Source organism: Aulonocara sp. 'chitande type north' Nkhata Bay, linkage group LG18 (assembly GCF_057382095.1).
Source record: "Aulonocara sp. 'chitande type north' Nkhata Bay isolate Kocher_YH1m ecotype deep benthic linkage group LG18, A_spYH_male_GT1.1, whole genome shotgun sequence".
NCBI classification, from domain to species: Eukaryota; Metazoa; Chordata; class Actinopteri; order Cichliformes; family Cichlidae; genus Aulonocara; species Aulonocara sp. 'chitande type north' Nkhata Bay.
The window spans coordinates 12,662,620-12,677,280 of record NC_141361.1 but is presented as its reverse complement, the minus strand read 5'-3'; the positions used below and the strand labels follow the sequence as shown (position 1 = coordinate 12,677,280).

Here is a 14,661-nt window from a genome sequence, read left to right as displayed (position 1 = left end):
ATCTGTAATTGGATTCTGCATCATAATAGGTGGTGTTTCACAGAAGGAAAGAAGCACAGCTCTGACAAAAGGCTTGCCTGCGAATCATATTAAAAGTCCACACCTTGCTTGTGTGAAGAGTGCCGTAGACAGTTTATAAGCAGTTCCAATTTTACATATACCTAAACAAAAGACACCATTGGTCTGGAAGTTTTCTGCAACATGTTTTGTACTAACCTTTTAATTAGCAGTGTCAGCAGTGTGTTTCTGTGCAGCAACAGTGGCAGTGTGGTAAGTACTACCTTTTACCATCAACAAGGTTCTGGGTTTGAATCCATTAAGCGGCCAGGGCCTGTCTGCATGGAGCTTGTTCTTCTTTTGCCCGTGTGGCTATTCTGACATACTCCCACACTCTAAAGACTGGGGTGAGACATGTATGTTAGATTGACTGATGATTCTGAATTGGCCATCAGTGTGAATGACCGTCTGTCTCTCTGTTCTGGCCCTTTAAAAGACTAAATGACAACTTCTCCATGGTGTACCCTGCTTTTTGCCTTATAACACATGAGAAAGGCTCTAGCTTCCCTCAGAAGTGGATGAACGGTTAAGAAGGGGGCAGACTTTTTTTCTTTTTGTAAAGCGCAGACAGAAATTGCATGAGGCACATCAATCTTACTACGATACACAAAATCATGCTCTGTTCGCTTGTTTGTTTCTTGGTCCTTGAACTACTCCTTGACCACATGGAGTTTACTAGCCAGATTGTACACACAGGTATATCTTATGCACCTGAAGGTTCTTAGCTGTATTAGATACCGAGATGTTGTCTAGTAACCAATGGACTAAAATGGCTCATTTTACCATTTATGAACATATAATACCCCATGAAATCATCCTATCATTTTAATTTAACAACAATTACATGTCATTTATGTCCACTCAAGGTGAATTATTCATGAAATCTCCTGCAATGGGGAAGTATGGCATAAAGAAATAATCTCCCACCACTTGATTTCTATTTTATTACATGTAGCATGGAAATGGCTCAGTTAGTTAAACACAGTCTTATTATTATGTTATTTCATATTTTTTATGTACATATTGCACATTTGAGTCCTTGCCTAAAAGGCAATGTTAGATTTCTTCCTATATAACATTTGTAAATCAGTCCCCTTATGATGTAAAGTGCCCTGAAAAGATTGTTCTTGTGCTATTTAAATACATTTCTTGTGAAAATGAATTTTGTAATTATTACCTACAAATGAAACTGTGGGTTGCTTCCTGTATCTGTGCTAAGAACCAGGAGGAGGCAGATGAGACTGTGCTTTGTGGTTTGAGGTGTTGTTGTACTTAATACACCTGCCTATTTTGCTTTCCACCACCTACTGTTTGGCAGCTGGGATAGCTGGTGGGTGGCATTTGCTGACTGAGAGAGGGTGTTGTAGAAGAGACCTGTGGGCCAAGAAGAGACCTGTGGGTGTGAGAGACAGATGCCTAGGCCTACAGTGCTGAGCACCGAGTCAAACCTTGTACGCTATACTGCATGTTTGCACCAACTTGTCCAACAGGCAAAGCTACGTGGGAAGTAGCACATTTCCCTGACGGTTGGCGTGTGTCAGGTTCAGCACTCTTTGCTATAGGGAGAGACCTGTGGGTATGAATGATGAGAGCTTTTTTATATGATGTGGGGTGCTGACATCAGCCCTGTGTCACCTGAGCTATCCACCATGATGCATGACACACCGAGATGTCATGATTATTTCCAGCAACCTTGCTGAAAAGTGACAGTACAGTATGTGAGAATGTGATTTAAGCAAAACACTGCTGAATACCATTTGAGATTAGGTCACTGACATGTAAAGACAGTACAGAGCATTGTGTCATGGCATCTCATAACTATGACTTGCTGAAAATCAAGTGTATAAAGATGAAAGGAATGTGATGTTGGGAAATTTAAAAAAAAAAAGCCAGAATCTTCACTGTTACCATTAAATAAAATAGATGTAAACATCAGAAACTGTCAGTTTCAGAAAGTTACAGCTAATGTTTCTAAACACAAACACACACTGTGTAATATCAGACATGTGTCACTATGCTTCTGACTCTTTGTTCAGTTGACATGCATTTCATACACAGATATGCATTTCTGTTAACTCCCATTGTAACATAAGCATACTGTAACCATATGCTACTATAGAATTGCTGAGTGGACACAAACATGACACGAAAATTATGCCAAGCCAAGATGTGATTGTTGCATTTGCTTATCTAAATGCCAACACAGTTAGAGAGAGAGAGAGGGAGGGAGAGAAATAGTATTCACAATATCCTGAGCAGAACTTTACAGGAGAACTGCATAATGCATAATAAAATGGTTGTGTTCAAGCCACTGCTTCCAAAGAGCCAAACAGCAGCCCAGCCTGGAAATATATGTGCCAGTCATGTTGTCCCACTGAAGCAAGATCATGAGAGAACTGTGTGATCTGTTCATTAGGCTACTGTATCCACATCATTAGCATGTTCTTAGTTCAAATACTTTGGTAGGAAGATCCAAAAATGGACCTCATTCACAAAACTGATTTGTCAATATTTTCCTAAATGTGTTCATACTCTCCAAACAAATTTAGAAGACCCTCTGACCATATATGCAAACTAAGTTTAAGGGCTAGCTATCTCAGATAATTTACACACACCCTTAACTGAATACAATTGCTAGCACTGGAGAAACAGCATTGAGAACTTGGAGCCTCAGATTTTGTAATTAATTAAAAACTAATTGCATAATGGATCAGTGTAGATGTCGTATGTTGTTATCTGGTTATACACCGAGCTAAAGTGTCACCACATTAAATATTTGAAACCATGGAAAAATGTAATTTTTCCGGCTTCCTTGGTGGCCACTGTTGTTTCAATTTTTTTGTTGGAATTTCTTCAAGTAACTTATTTTATCCAGGCTAACACTGGATTCAAAGTACAATGATGTGGTATACAGTCATTATATCTTACCCTGTAAAGCTAATCTAAACCTAATCTGGTTAGTCTAAAGATTATGGGCGACCGTGGCTCAGGGGGTTGGGAAGCGCATCTGTAACCGGAAGGTTGCCGGTTTGTTCCCCGGGCTCTCTGTCCTGGTCGTTGTGTCCAAGACACTTCACCTACTGCCTACTGGTGTTGGCCAGAGGGGCCAATGGCGCGATATGGCAGCCTCGCTTCTGTCAGTCTGCCCCAGGGCAATACTCAATCATAAACCATCAGATTCTCCTGTGTCTTAATGATAGAGATATGATATTGACGAGTCTGTTAACATTTTTCCAGGCCTTCTTTCCTTTCTTCGAATAAGGTGGACTTTATTAATGTAGTAGTGCTGTTCCAGTCTTACCTACCAAAGTGCTTAAAGCATACACCTTTATTACTATATTACTCTACAGTGTTTTTCCTCTTGTGCACACTTACACTATTGATCTGTCGGGAGCAGCTGTGTTGTTTTCAGTTTGTATTGTGTTTAACTTCTTCAAATTTTTTCTCCATAGTATAGATTCATCTTCCACTTGTTGGCATTAGACTTTGTAGTAACTGGAATTGGTCAGATGCTGCCAAGGTCATGTCTTTCATGTGCACTTTCATGCAGGGGAAACCCTGGGTTAACAAAAAGAGTTGATAACTAAGGGTAAGGGAATCCAGATAACAGAGACGTATGCTAGGTATTTTGAACTCCCTTTGTAATGCAGGGACCTACTTTCTTGCCTTTAGCGGTGTAGGCTTGCCTTTCACATTGTAACCAGTTTCTCCATTTCACCTGGAGGTTTTTAGAAATGGGGCACTATGCCGATTGTGTGCAGATTTCACAAGCCTTTCAATGGTAAGAACAAAATATTCTGGTGCACAGGGTTTTATGAATGTTTTATGATGGTAAACGTACATATGCATTTGTTTTTTGTGCAGGGTAGGACCATTTTCACATAAATATTAGTGAATGACCACCATTCTAGTCAGCCCTCTGGATTAATTCATAAATGAAGCAACAAGTTGCGAAACTTTGTAGATACATAGTAAACATAGTAAAACTATAATCTGAAGAGGGAAAGTTTTTGAAACCCTTATTTGCGGCAAAGTTTCAAACTTTCTAAGAACTTTTTTAAGAAGTTAAAGGTACACTATTTATTTATTTAGAATTTACCAAGACTACAAGGACACTGACCAAACAAAAATTCATGAAACCTGGCCAGAGTTGTAGCATGGGCAACATCAGAACTGACTGAAGTAAGTTGTAAGATTTTATACGATGTTCAAAATGTACTCTCTGGCTCCCCTTCTAGTTACTCTTGTTAGTATAAAATATAAAAAAGTAAACTATAAGTTTTAAAATGTATAAAAATCTCAGGCATAGAAAAGGAAAAAGGGCAAATACACATTGTAAGGCACGTTGATCAGGGGGCATAATAAGAAATAGCAATCAGCAGACTTGGGAAGCATTCTTGTGTAACTGCTTATATATGGGTCATTCTTGCTGTTTCCACATTATTACATGAGTGAAAATAATAATGTGTAATAATTATTGTGCAGTATATCTCAAAATTCAAAGGCAAATTTACAAATGTAGCCATCCATCCTTTGGGGCTGTATGTTTTTTGACTGTATTACTTTTCGTCCACTTCCTAGTTTACTTGTACAAGCAGGCAGATACTCCTAGGTTTAACGTGTGTTTTTTCTTTGTGATATATTGAAGATCTGTCAAAAGTATTTCTGTGTTTTTACCCAGCACTGCTAAATGTTCAAACTTCTCAAATCCAAAAAGGTTACAGAGTTGGTCAGAAAAAGATTAAATATTTATTTTGCAGTCAAGTTACAGACCATTGTTTAAATGTTCTAATACAAAATCCAAAGTCCCTGATGCTCCTTCAGTTGATCTAACAGTTTCTCCTTGTTCACTCGTTCTTCCTTCAACTAAACAGGTAAATATGGCTCAGCATAGTAATGTGAGCAACAGTGCATGGCCCTGGAATTATGCCTGTCTGATGCTCACCCTTGAGACACAGTTGAACAGTTCAGTGCTGAACCAGAGTAGAGCAGCAAGAATGAATATGCACTTTGACTGGGTGAGTAGAAACCGTAACCCCCTTAGCCAGGCTGTCTGACAACCTCCTGCTGTTTAGTACTTGACTTGTGGCAGCTTACATTTCTTTTCTTTATGGATGATATGTTTTAGTGGCTCAAAAGCTAAGCTGCTCCTAAATGATAAGAGGAAAACTTTATTATATACTTGTTAAGCTTGGTCACTTAATTTACCAAATTATTATTTGGAGACTGACAAGGAATCTATTTGGAGGACAAATAAAAGTATGTATTGAGGTTATATAAATATAGAGGTTAGATAAAGATATAATTTATCTAACCTCTTTCTTTGTTTGTTTCTTATGCCACAATCAAAGTGACAGTGATTTCCACTAAAGTGGTGTCAGAATGCAATTACTGACCTAGTAACAGAAGAACGCAGTATACAGAATTGGCGCCCTTCAGAAATACTTGTGGAACTGTCGTATGTAAAAGTAATTAAGTACTTGTTTATCCCCAGCTGAAATTTTTGAGAAGGGTACCAACAAGTGCCTTTTACACTCCCTCGTGCAACAGCTCCCTGAATTCAATAGGTGCAGAAATCCTTGGCTGCTGAGGGTTGAAGATATGCACATTACTTTGAAACTGATCAACAAAAGGATGTGATGGTAAAGTGCAGAGATCTTGCATGTGTTCTGCTTATAAGATCAGGGATTTGTGCTAATACCTGGGCAGTTTCAGGGTTTCTATTATTAACTGTCAGTTAAGTTACACTGGATCCCTGGTGATGTTGCAGAGAGCAAAACAAGCCGTATGACCAGTGTAACAAATTAAAATGAAAAGTAATTAGAAATGTGTAATACACTGTCTTTTTGAAAATAATGGCCGCAAGACTTGGGTAGGGCTGCATGCTTTAACTGTGGGAGCCAGCATGGCCAGTGGACTAACAACAGCAGGCCAATAATTTGCAGGTTGTACCTGCTGTTATCAACCTCTTTCACTGCAGATGACCAGCATCCTCTCTTTGATTTTGTTTCTACCATTTTACTGAGCATTTCAGAATTGTTGAATGAAAATCCAGTCCATAATTCAAGTGAACTTAAACTGTAAACATAAATTTCCTATTCTAGTCAAATGTATTTTGACACAAAAAGAGGCTATACATGAAGAACAGAACAATAAATTACAATGATCCCAAACTTTTCAGGAATATTATATACACGTGCACCTATGTTTTTACTGCATACATAGATCACAAAGTTGTGCTTTGACCTATAGCAACATCTTCATTACTTTCTTTGCCATAAAGGCCTTAGAGGCCTTACAGTAAAGAGGAAGTTAAGTTACTGTAAAGCACTTCCCTGTATGGTCTGTCACAATGAAAAAGAAGCTCAGTGGAGCGAGAAGAAAGAGGAGCACATGGGATGTGAAAGGCAGGACTGGGGCTAAGTGTTGTGTAGAAACAGGCAGTGACCTCATGGGAAAGGTACACACCATCTTAGTTCATGAATTGGCTCCAGATGGGAACTGGCAAGTGGGAAAAGCGGGACAGAATTGTATTGACAAGCTATGCCTGGACAGGCCCTGAGCAAAGCCATTAGCCATGTTGCCGAGTCACCAGGGAAAGCTCCGTCGGTTTGAGATTTCACTTCACCTCAGTGTTGATGGGGACACTCTCCACCCGTCCAGTACAGCAGCCAAACACTTCGACAGAGCCTTTATCAAAATACTGATGAGAAAAGCATCACACAACTCACTTCATTTTTTCAGGCTCATTTTCTAATGAAATTACAAAAATCTTTTCTTACTTTTACTATGTTCTCACAGAGAAAGATGAGGGTAAATGACATAACTGGGTATTTATCAGAAGATTTCACCACTGTGGTTCTGTCAAGATGGTGCTTGTTTCTAAATACTAAATAGTGATTATTATGTACAATTATCTAGAATAGAATATTAGGATATTATGGAACACTCAAAATGATTTGCCTCATTGGACGCACAAAGAAATTAAAAGAAATAATAATCCCTTCATTTTCCTGCACTCATTCAATTCAGAATCACAAGGGAATATAACCTATCCCAGCTGTCATAGGACACGAGGCAGGGAATACCCTGGACAGGTCACTGATCAGTCGCTGATATAAAACATAAAGACAGACAACCATTCACACCTACACCCAAAAATTAACCTTTGGACTGTGGGAGGAAGCTGGAATACCTGCAATACCAAACAGAAAGGATTCAGAAGCAGGACCTTCTGGCTGTGAGGAAGCAGAACTAACTACCATATGATGAGAAATAATAACTGTATGGTATAATGTAGCACATTGGCAAGTTTGTTGAATGTGCTGATTCAATGAACGAATAAATAAATAAACAAATCTGCTTTCTGTCTAATTGTCATAAGACCTGCAAAGAGATGGGTTTCATCATTAGCTGAGGGCCGTGAGTAAGCAGTAGTTTTTATTCAGATCATTCAGATAATCTTTTTAGTCTTAAATTAGTAGGTAACACGGTAAAAAATGCAATGAGAAAAAGAAAGAAAGAAAATAGGCAATTTTGAGAGTTTAACAAGATGTTACAGCCCATCTCTATGTTATAAAGTGAGCATCCAAGTGCAGGCCCCACTTTTTGACAGCAGTGACAGACATGATGTGGAGCTCACCCGGCAGTGCTGAGAGAGGCGTCTATTCTGATCAGTTCCACTTGGAGCAGGATAGCTGGAGTGAACGCTGTCAAAACCCTCTGCAGTCCTCTTCCCAGCTGAAGACAACCATGCCACAGCGCATCCGTATAGACAGGCCTCAATACCTCTGTCGCTGCAAGAGAAAATTTTGTGACTGTGTGAATGCATAAAAAAGTTAGAAGATGGTATTTTTCTTTAATGTGGGGCAAATATATTGGGGTAGACAAGCTTTAAGAATTTTTGATAAACCCCACCATATCAGCAAGCTAGATAGAATATTTTTTTCAGGAGTACTTTAAAAGGATTTGTAGCTTTTTAAATGGTACAGATTTTGTCACATTGATGTAGTGGTATGTTTTTTTTTAAGGATTATGGATGATGTGATTATCTATGTTATTAATAACAAAAATTAAAACCAGAATCAAATTTTACAGTGCACTTGTTTTTGCCTTCCAATCCATCTTTGAACCTCTCTCTCACCTTATACAGTATGTATGTGAATGCATTCTTCCTCCTCTAACTTGTCTATCACCACCTACAGTATGTGTTGGCGTGCGCCTCTGTGTATGCATGTGTTCACTGTCTGACTCCATAAGCCAGTGGAGTCGAGGGAGTTGTCAGAAGGTGGTTGCCCTGGTTTCCTTAGCAAGAAAGATGAGCATCTCCTGCACAACCCCAGAACAAAGATGCAATCTGCCTGAATGCAGCAAATAAAAAATAACCATTAGGAAAAGCTCTGAAAAAAGGGAAACTCTCGTACAAGGCAAAACTAAGTAGATTGAGTCTGACCATACTGAGAACGATGAGCAGCTCTGTCATTATTTTAGTGTTATGCACCTTGGACGGGTGGCAGAACTGGAGGACCGTGTGCCTGGCGGGACTGTCGATCGAGGACGCTGAAGATATCTACCTATTCGGAACCATGATAACAGGGTTCATGCTGATCGGCGTTGGCTTAGCCCTGGTTTATCAGAGAAATAAGAAAGCGGAACCGGCTGTTCAAACCCCCACAAGGCTGCCCGCTGGATTCGAAGCGACGGGACGAGGTGCGACCTCTCACAACGAACGTAATATGGTCAACACCTTGGAGACGCTTACAGCTGCTGTGAAGGCTCAAAACAACACCATTGAGCGTATGAGGGGAAACATCAGAGAGAGGCCTGCTCAAAATGAGACCCTTGAGCGACAGTTGGAAAACATCGCGGAACGGATCACTGCAGTTGTGAGGTCTCAGAATCAAAAGACTGACAACACCACGGAACAGAAGTTTGATACCATCATGGGGAGGCTCGCAGCTCTTCAACGGGAGATCGAGAGACCAGCCTCGGAGTGCTAGAATTCAAGCTGCTCACAAAGGAGAAATCAACAATATGCAACATTTGGACACCACGGCCCCAGCTGCAGGCCCAAGGCTGGAGCCCACCAAAACAACTCCCTGATAACAACTGTGTGATGACTATTCTTCCCGCCCCATGAAGGACACCTGGATTGGCTGGAGGACTGTTTACTTAGCCTGATAGGCCGAAGGACACTGTCTCAGCTAAACTATGGACACGCACACACACACACTTACACTGATAAGCACTCACTCATCCCCCTCCCTTTCCAACGCCTTCGATGCTTGTGCCCTACCGGGGATGATAGCAGTCAACTGGACCAGCACAGATGCTGCAGGACCGGATGCGCTGTCTACGCCGGCTCTCTCTTACCCTTTACCCGCCCCTGTTGCTTGTCTCGTGTTTCTATGGTGTATTGATAGTCATGTGCTTTTGTGCTGAGGTGTTTTTTCTTTTATCAAACTGTTCTCCCACTAGGAGCTCAGTCTGAGTGGAGTTTTTTTTCTCCTCCTCTTACCTCATGTAGTGTATTTTCGTTGTTTTTTTCCTATCAGCCTACCTTCTGACATGTCTGCCCAATGTGATGTTTGTGTAAAGTTGGTCAGAAGGTTCCTTTGTGAGTGCGCATGCGCCATTAGCGTGCTACCTGCTGTAACCCCTAATTTCCCTCGGGATGAATAAAGTATTCTGATTCTGATTCTGATTCACAGTAAATCTGGATTATGAATCCTCATCTGATGGGAAGCAGTAAATTGTGTCAGAGAATTAAAACTCTTCCGCACACTTGTCTCGGCTTCTTGGGAACAGTTTGTTTGCTGTACTTGTGTCTGAACTCCTCCACAAGCTGATGGATTTTGAAGATCCAGAACACAGCCTCCTTGGGCTGTGTTAAATGAATTAGGTAGGCCTGAGTAGCTACATTTTTAGCTTCGTGCACTAGATGCACATTATCCTGAGCTGTTGAAAGCCTAAATACCTGCTGGGCCTCTCTATAAACGTTCAGCTGCCATCAAGAGCCCACAGAGAGGTCGGAAAGAACGAGAGACTGCACAGGATAGAGAGAGTGTTCAGCAGAGAGTGGCTGATGACAGCAAAATCAATTAATTGAATGAGTGGACAACTCTTGCATGGATCGAGTTTCACTGCTTTGATAAAAACAAAGTGCACATTACGGTAAAAAACGAGTTAAGCACCTGGAGGCTGAGCAAAGATACTGACTGTACTCATTGCTTCTCATCTCTTACAGCTACAGAGGCTCCCTGCGTTCTGCTGCTGCTCACACAGACGCCGAGGCACCAGAAGACGCCTTTGCTTTCCCTCCCAGGAGAATAACATCCTCCATCAATATTTAAGTTTGTTTATGTTTAGCTGTTTCACTTTATTGACCATGCTCAGGGAACTTAATATTTTCCTTTCTTGTCTTTGTTTTCATATTGCAACAGCTCCAAGCCGCTAGGTTTGCATGTACTGTTTTGTCTAGGTTTCTTGTGTTAATTCAGTTTGTCCTAGAAAACACAATCAAAAGCATTTCTAAACTGTCCTGCTAAACCTTGAACTAAAGGCCTTATCATTTCTTTCTCTTTATGAATACCATCAGTGCTGTTTTAACTTGACTCTCTTCCATAAAAGCGTCAACATTACCTACATACAAACTGTTATCAGCAGTTTCATTCACCTCTTCTGTCCAGTGTTTTCCCCTGACAATATCTAGTTCAGTGCTCACTTATTTTAAGTCTAATGATCTATGACAGCCCAGGAACTCTTACAAAAGCCTCACTGGTTTGCTACCAGCTTTATTCATGATTAAGATTAGACAAGATAACCAGATCACAGGTGCACCGCATCAGTCTCTGCTACTGTCAATGGGATTACCTGTCCTCTGTAGCCCAAGCTGTACAGAGGGAGGGATAGAGGAAAGAAGCTGGGGAAATAGGTCAAGCACACAGATAAGGGCAGGTGTTCTTTTGAAGATGTGTCTACAGTCTCAGAGGGACCAAGTACCGCAAAACATTACAACTTCAATAAAAAAGAGGGAGCTCCTGTTAAACTCAGTGCAGGGGTACAAGAGGTTCTGTTCAATAAGTTTGATTAAATTCAGAAGTGCGTGTCTTAGCAGCGTAATTATTGGATTTAGAGGATATCCATTTCATTGCTGTAATGTTCAACACACTCTCTCTTTTTCTCAAACACGCAGATAGTAAGATTAAATGTGAAATAATACTTTTTTGTGTGGTTCACTGATTTCCTTGCCTACAAGTACCATTAAAAATATACAGGTCCTTAAAGCTTTATCAAGGGGAAATAAAGCTTTTGCTAATAGAGATCCTGCTTGTTACTCAAAATGATACTACACTGAAGCATAGGGAGTTTCAGTCAACAGTCACACGGAGATTTGAATAGCAAAAAGCTTTACATACACAATATTTAATACTAAAAAAGTAATTTTTTGATCAGATAACTCATTTGAAGTAAAAGTTAATACAATACACACATTTCATTATTGCACGTAAATGTTAGGGACTACATTTTTTCTTCCTAAAATGGTTATAGTGTAATAAAAAGAGGGTCAAAGATCCTGTCAACAAATCATTCTAAATGTTGAAGCTTTATCCCCCCCGATGTTATCATTCTTCTGTGTAAGCGAACCATTCCCAATGAAATGTGGGATTTTATCTTAATATACAGAATTCCACTTTAACAAGATAAGTTCTCAGGTGCACCCAGAGGGATGATGTCATTGTGATGAAAGGCAAAGTGGTCATGTCTTTCATGTCGACAATCCCTCCATTAAATACCAGATGAAAGAGCAGCTAAAGAGAAAGGAGAGCTGGTCATGCTGGATGGAAAAGACAAAGCTGATGCTTAGAACAGTGTTTCAAGGACAGGTGGCATTGTGACTCTGCACTGACAATGAATCTGCCGACCCCTCTGTCATCTTGGGAAGTAGCTTTGACCTCGGTGACGGATTTTGCATTTGGCATCCTTTTGACTTTCCTCCAATGCCGACATGAAAAAGAATCCAGATACTTTGAAGTTAGGTGTCAAAACACAAGTCCTCACTTGCTATTGAATAAGTTATGACAGCACCTCTTGTGGACAAAATTTGATTCTTCAAGGTTTGTTTGGAAGAAGTTTAAAAACACATACTTGTAATGCTGCAAAAAGTAATGTGGCAACATATTTCATGGTATAAGGTTGTGGTTTATATGCTATAGGTGTAGTTAAAAGAAGATAAAATGTTTAACATCTAACAGTAAAACTTGTGAAATTATAAAATATAGTATTGTATACCAACCAAAGAAACAACTGATCTGCAAAAAATAAGTACATTTTCTATTTTTGTAGGACTTTTTTCTCCTTAAACTTAACTGTGTTGCTATTGTGTATATGTATATGTATGCTAATATCTTTTATATTGGACGTTTTTTATGAGTGGGGTTTGTCTGAAAACCCTTTTGTTTTATAAAGCAAATTTAACCTTCGGACATTAATTGTTTAAATTAATTATTGTGAGCAGGAGAAACAGATTGTTACATATTGTAATTATTTTACTCACACGCCTACCATTTTGCCTTCAGGAGAAATCAACTTCAACAAGATGCTGGTGACATGATGATACTCGCTTCCACCACCAGTGGGATACAGTGAAAGATTCGTCTGTAATTTGGTTTTCTATACAGGTACTCATTCATAAACATAGCAAGGGAGGGTGTGTTTTCCATCTGTTATATAAAAAAATAAAAAATTTACAAGACTCTGCATGTAGCTCATTATATGGATTTCAAACAAGCCATCATATCGGTTGTATAGCAGTTTAGCTTGCCAAGATTTAATTGTCTGTTACCCCAATGTCAGTTGATGCTGCTATTTGCTACAACCCCCTGTCTCCTCATCTCACCATAGCCATCCCACCCCCTCATTAAGTGAATCGTTTCTTAGGATGCTCTAATGGCTCCTAAATTGTTTATGGGGCAATTTAATTTGTGTGTTAGGAATCCTAATAAACACTCTTGGCACACAGACAAGTAATTATACGATTGGCTAAATAGATAATTGGATGGGCTTGAAGATAAATTAATGCTTCTGAGGAATGCTTTGAAATGCAGTAATTTTTGAAGAAATGCAAAGCAGCAAATTTACAGTATGCCATACTATGATAACTACTGATTTACGAGTCCATAAAACCAGGTGAAATTGCTTTTTTTCTTAGTAAATAAAGTGTGTTTTCAGATTTTGTAAAATATTGTTTGTCGCCATTATGTTTTCTCAGAAAAGAGCAAATATCGAACCACTTTGGGTTTGTGTTTACAATATAATCTAAGCTACCATTGTGTAGCTTCATCCAATAAGATGAACTCTCCCTGGAAATCTCACATATTGCTTTGTTTCACTGAGGAATACTAACCTCTGACAAAGATAAGAGTCTTTTGCTATTGAGGTCAAGCACAATATCAGTGGCAATATAGCATCAACAAGGCTATAATGTAGAATATATTGAATTAGTCCCTTATTCTTAATTTAGAACATTGATTCACAATATTTATTATTAAATTATATTGACCGTATGCCCACAAGTGAGATGCATGAATGATTGCGTTTGTAAAAGTGCAGCAACATATATGTACAGAGTGGTATGATGTAATGGTCTTATGTCGTGGTTTGAAGCTTGAACAACGGCTCTGACCATTTTTGCATATCAATGGTGACATGAGACTTCCGTGGGCTTTCCTGGAAGTTTTCATCAGCAGAGCATCAAACAGCCCGAGTTTGTGTCAAACTGAAATCTCTACGCGCCAGAGCTTGAATGATTTATGCATTTGTCATTTCTCATTTGTTGAAACAAGGTGTCAACTTTTTTGTTCCATTGCACCAGTCAAGCCCGCAAAGTCGAAGAGATAAGCATGGAGCAAATGTCCTTGAAGAAAATAGCAAAGTCAACTTGGCAATTTGTTGATGCTCAAGTATTTCCTTGTGAAACTGCACTGTAGTAGTCAGTGACCGTGTAACTTATTTGGTAATCTGTCCTTCGATGATATGGTTTCACAATGGATATTTGTGCATCGTGAAAAAAATAGTGCTCTGTCTCAATAGAAAATTGCTTCGTTTTTAAACACACCTAGTCATGGTAGACTGATTCAATGCTTTGATACACTTTTACTTTGACAAATCACTACAATATGGGCCCAAATATGGGAAAAACCTGGTTATAAGATCATCCCCAAGGAATTGGAAGCGCTCTCTCGTTCAGCACTGATGATGATGTCCATGGGTTGTAGACTTCAGGTAGTCACTGACTACAAAAGGTTTACAAGTATTAAAAACAACCTTTATATTATATTATATTATTTTTTTTATAATATATATATATATATATATATATATAGGTCTATCACACCAGGCAAGACCCCAGGTGCAGGCTGTGTAAAGATGCCCCTGAGACAATCCAGCACATAACAGCAGGGTGCAAGATGCTAGCAGGCAAGGCATACATGGAACGCCATAACCAAGTGGCCAGCATAGTGTACAGGAACATCTGTGCCGAGTATAACCTGGAAGTCCCGAGGTCAAAATGGGAGATGCCCCCAAGGGTGGTGGAGAATGACC

At 39.5% G+C, this 14,661-nt stretch overlaps 1 long non-coding RNA gene across 1 annotated transcript in view; it reads left to right on the top strand.

Annotated features, from left to right (window-relative positions):
- Positions 1–11,263, top strand: part of LOC147308114 (uncharacterized) — a 61,931-nt gene extending 50,668 nt beyond the window's left edge. Inside the window, exon 4 of the long non-coding RNA XR_015126131.1 lies at positions 10,304–11,263. This is a non-coding gene — a long non-coding RNA (uncharacterized LOC147308114). The remainder of the gene's footprint in view (positions 1–10,303) is intronic.
- Positions 11,264–14,661: the final 3,398 nt, after the last annotated feature.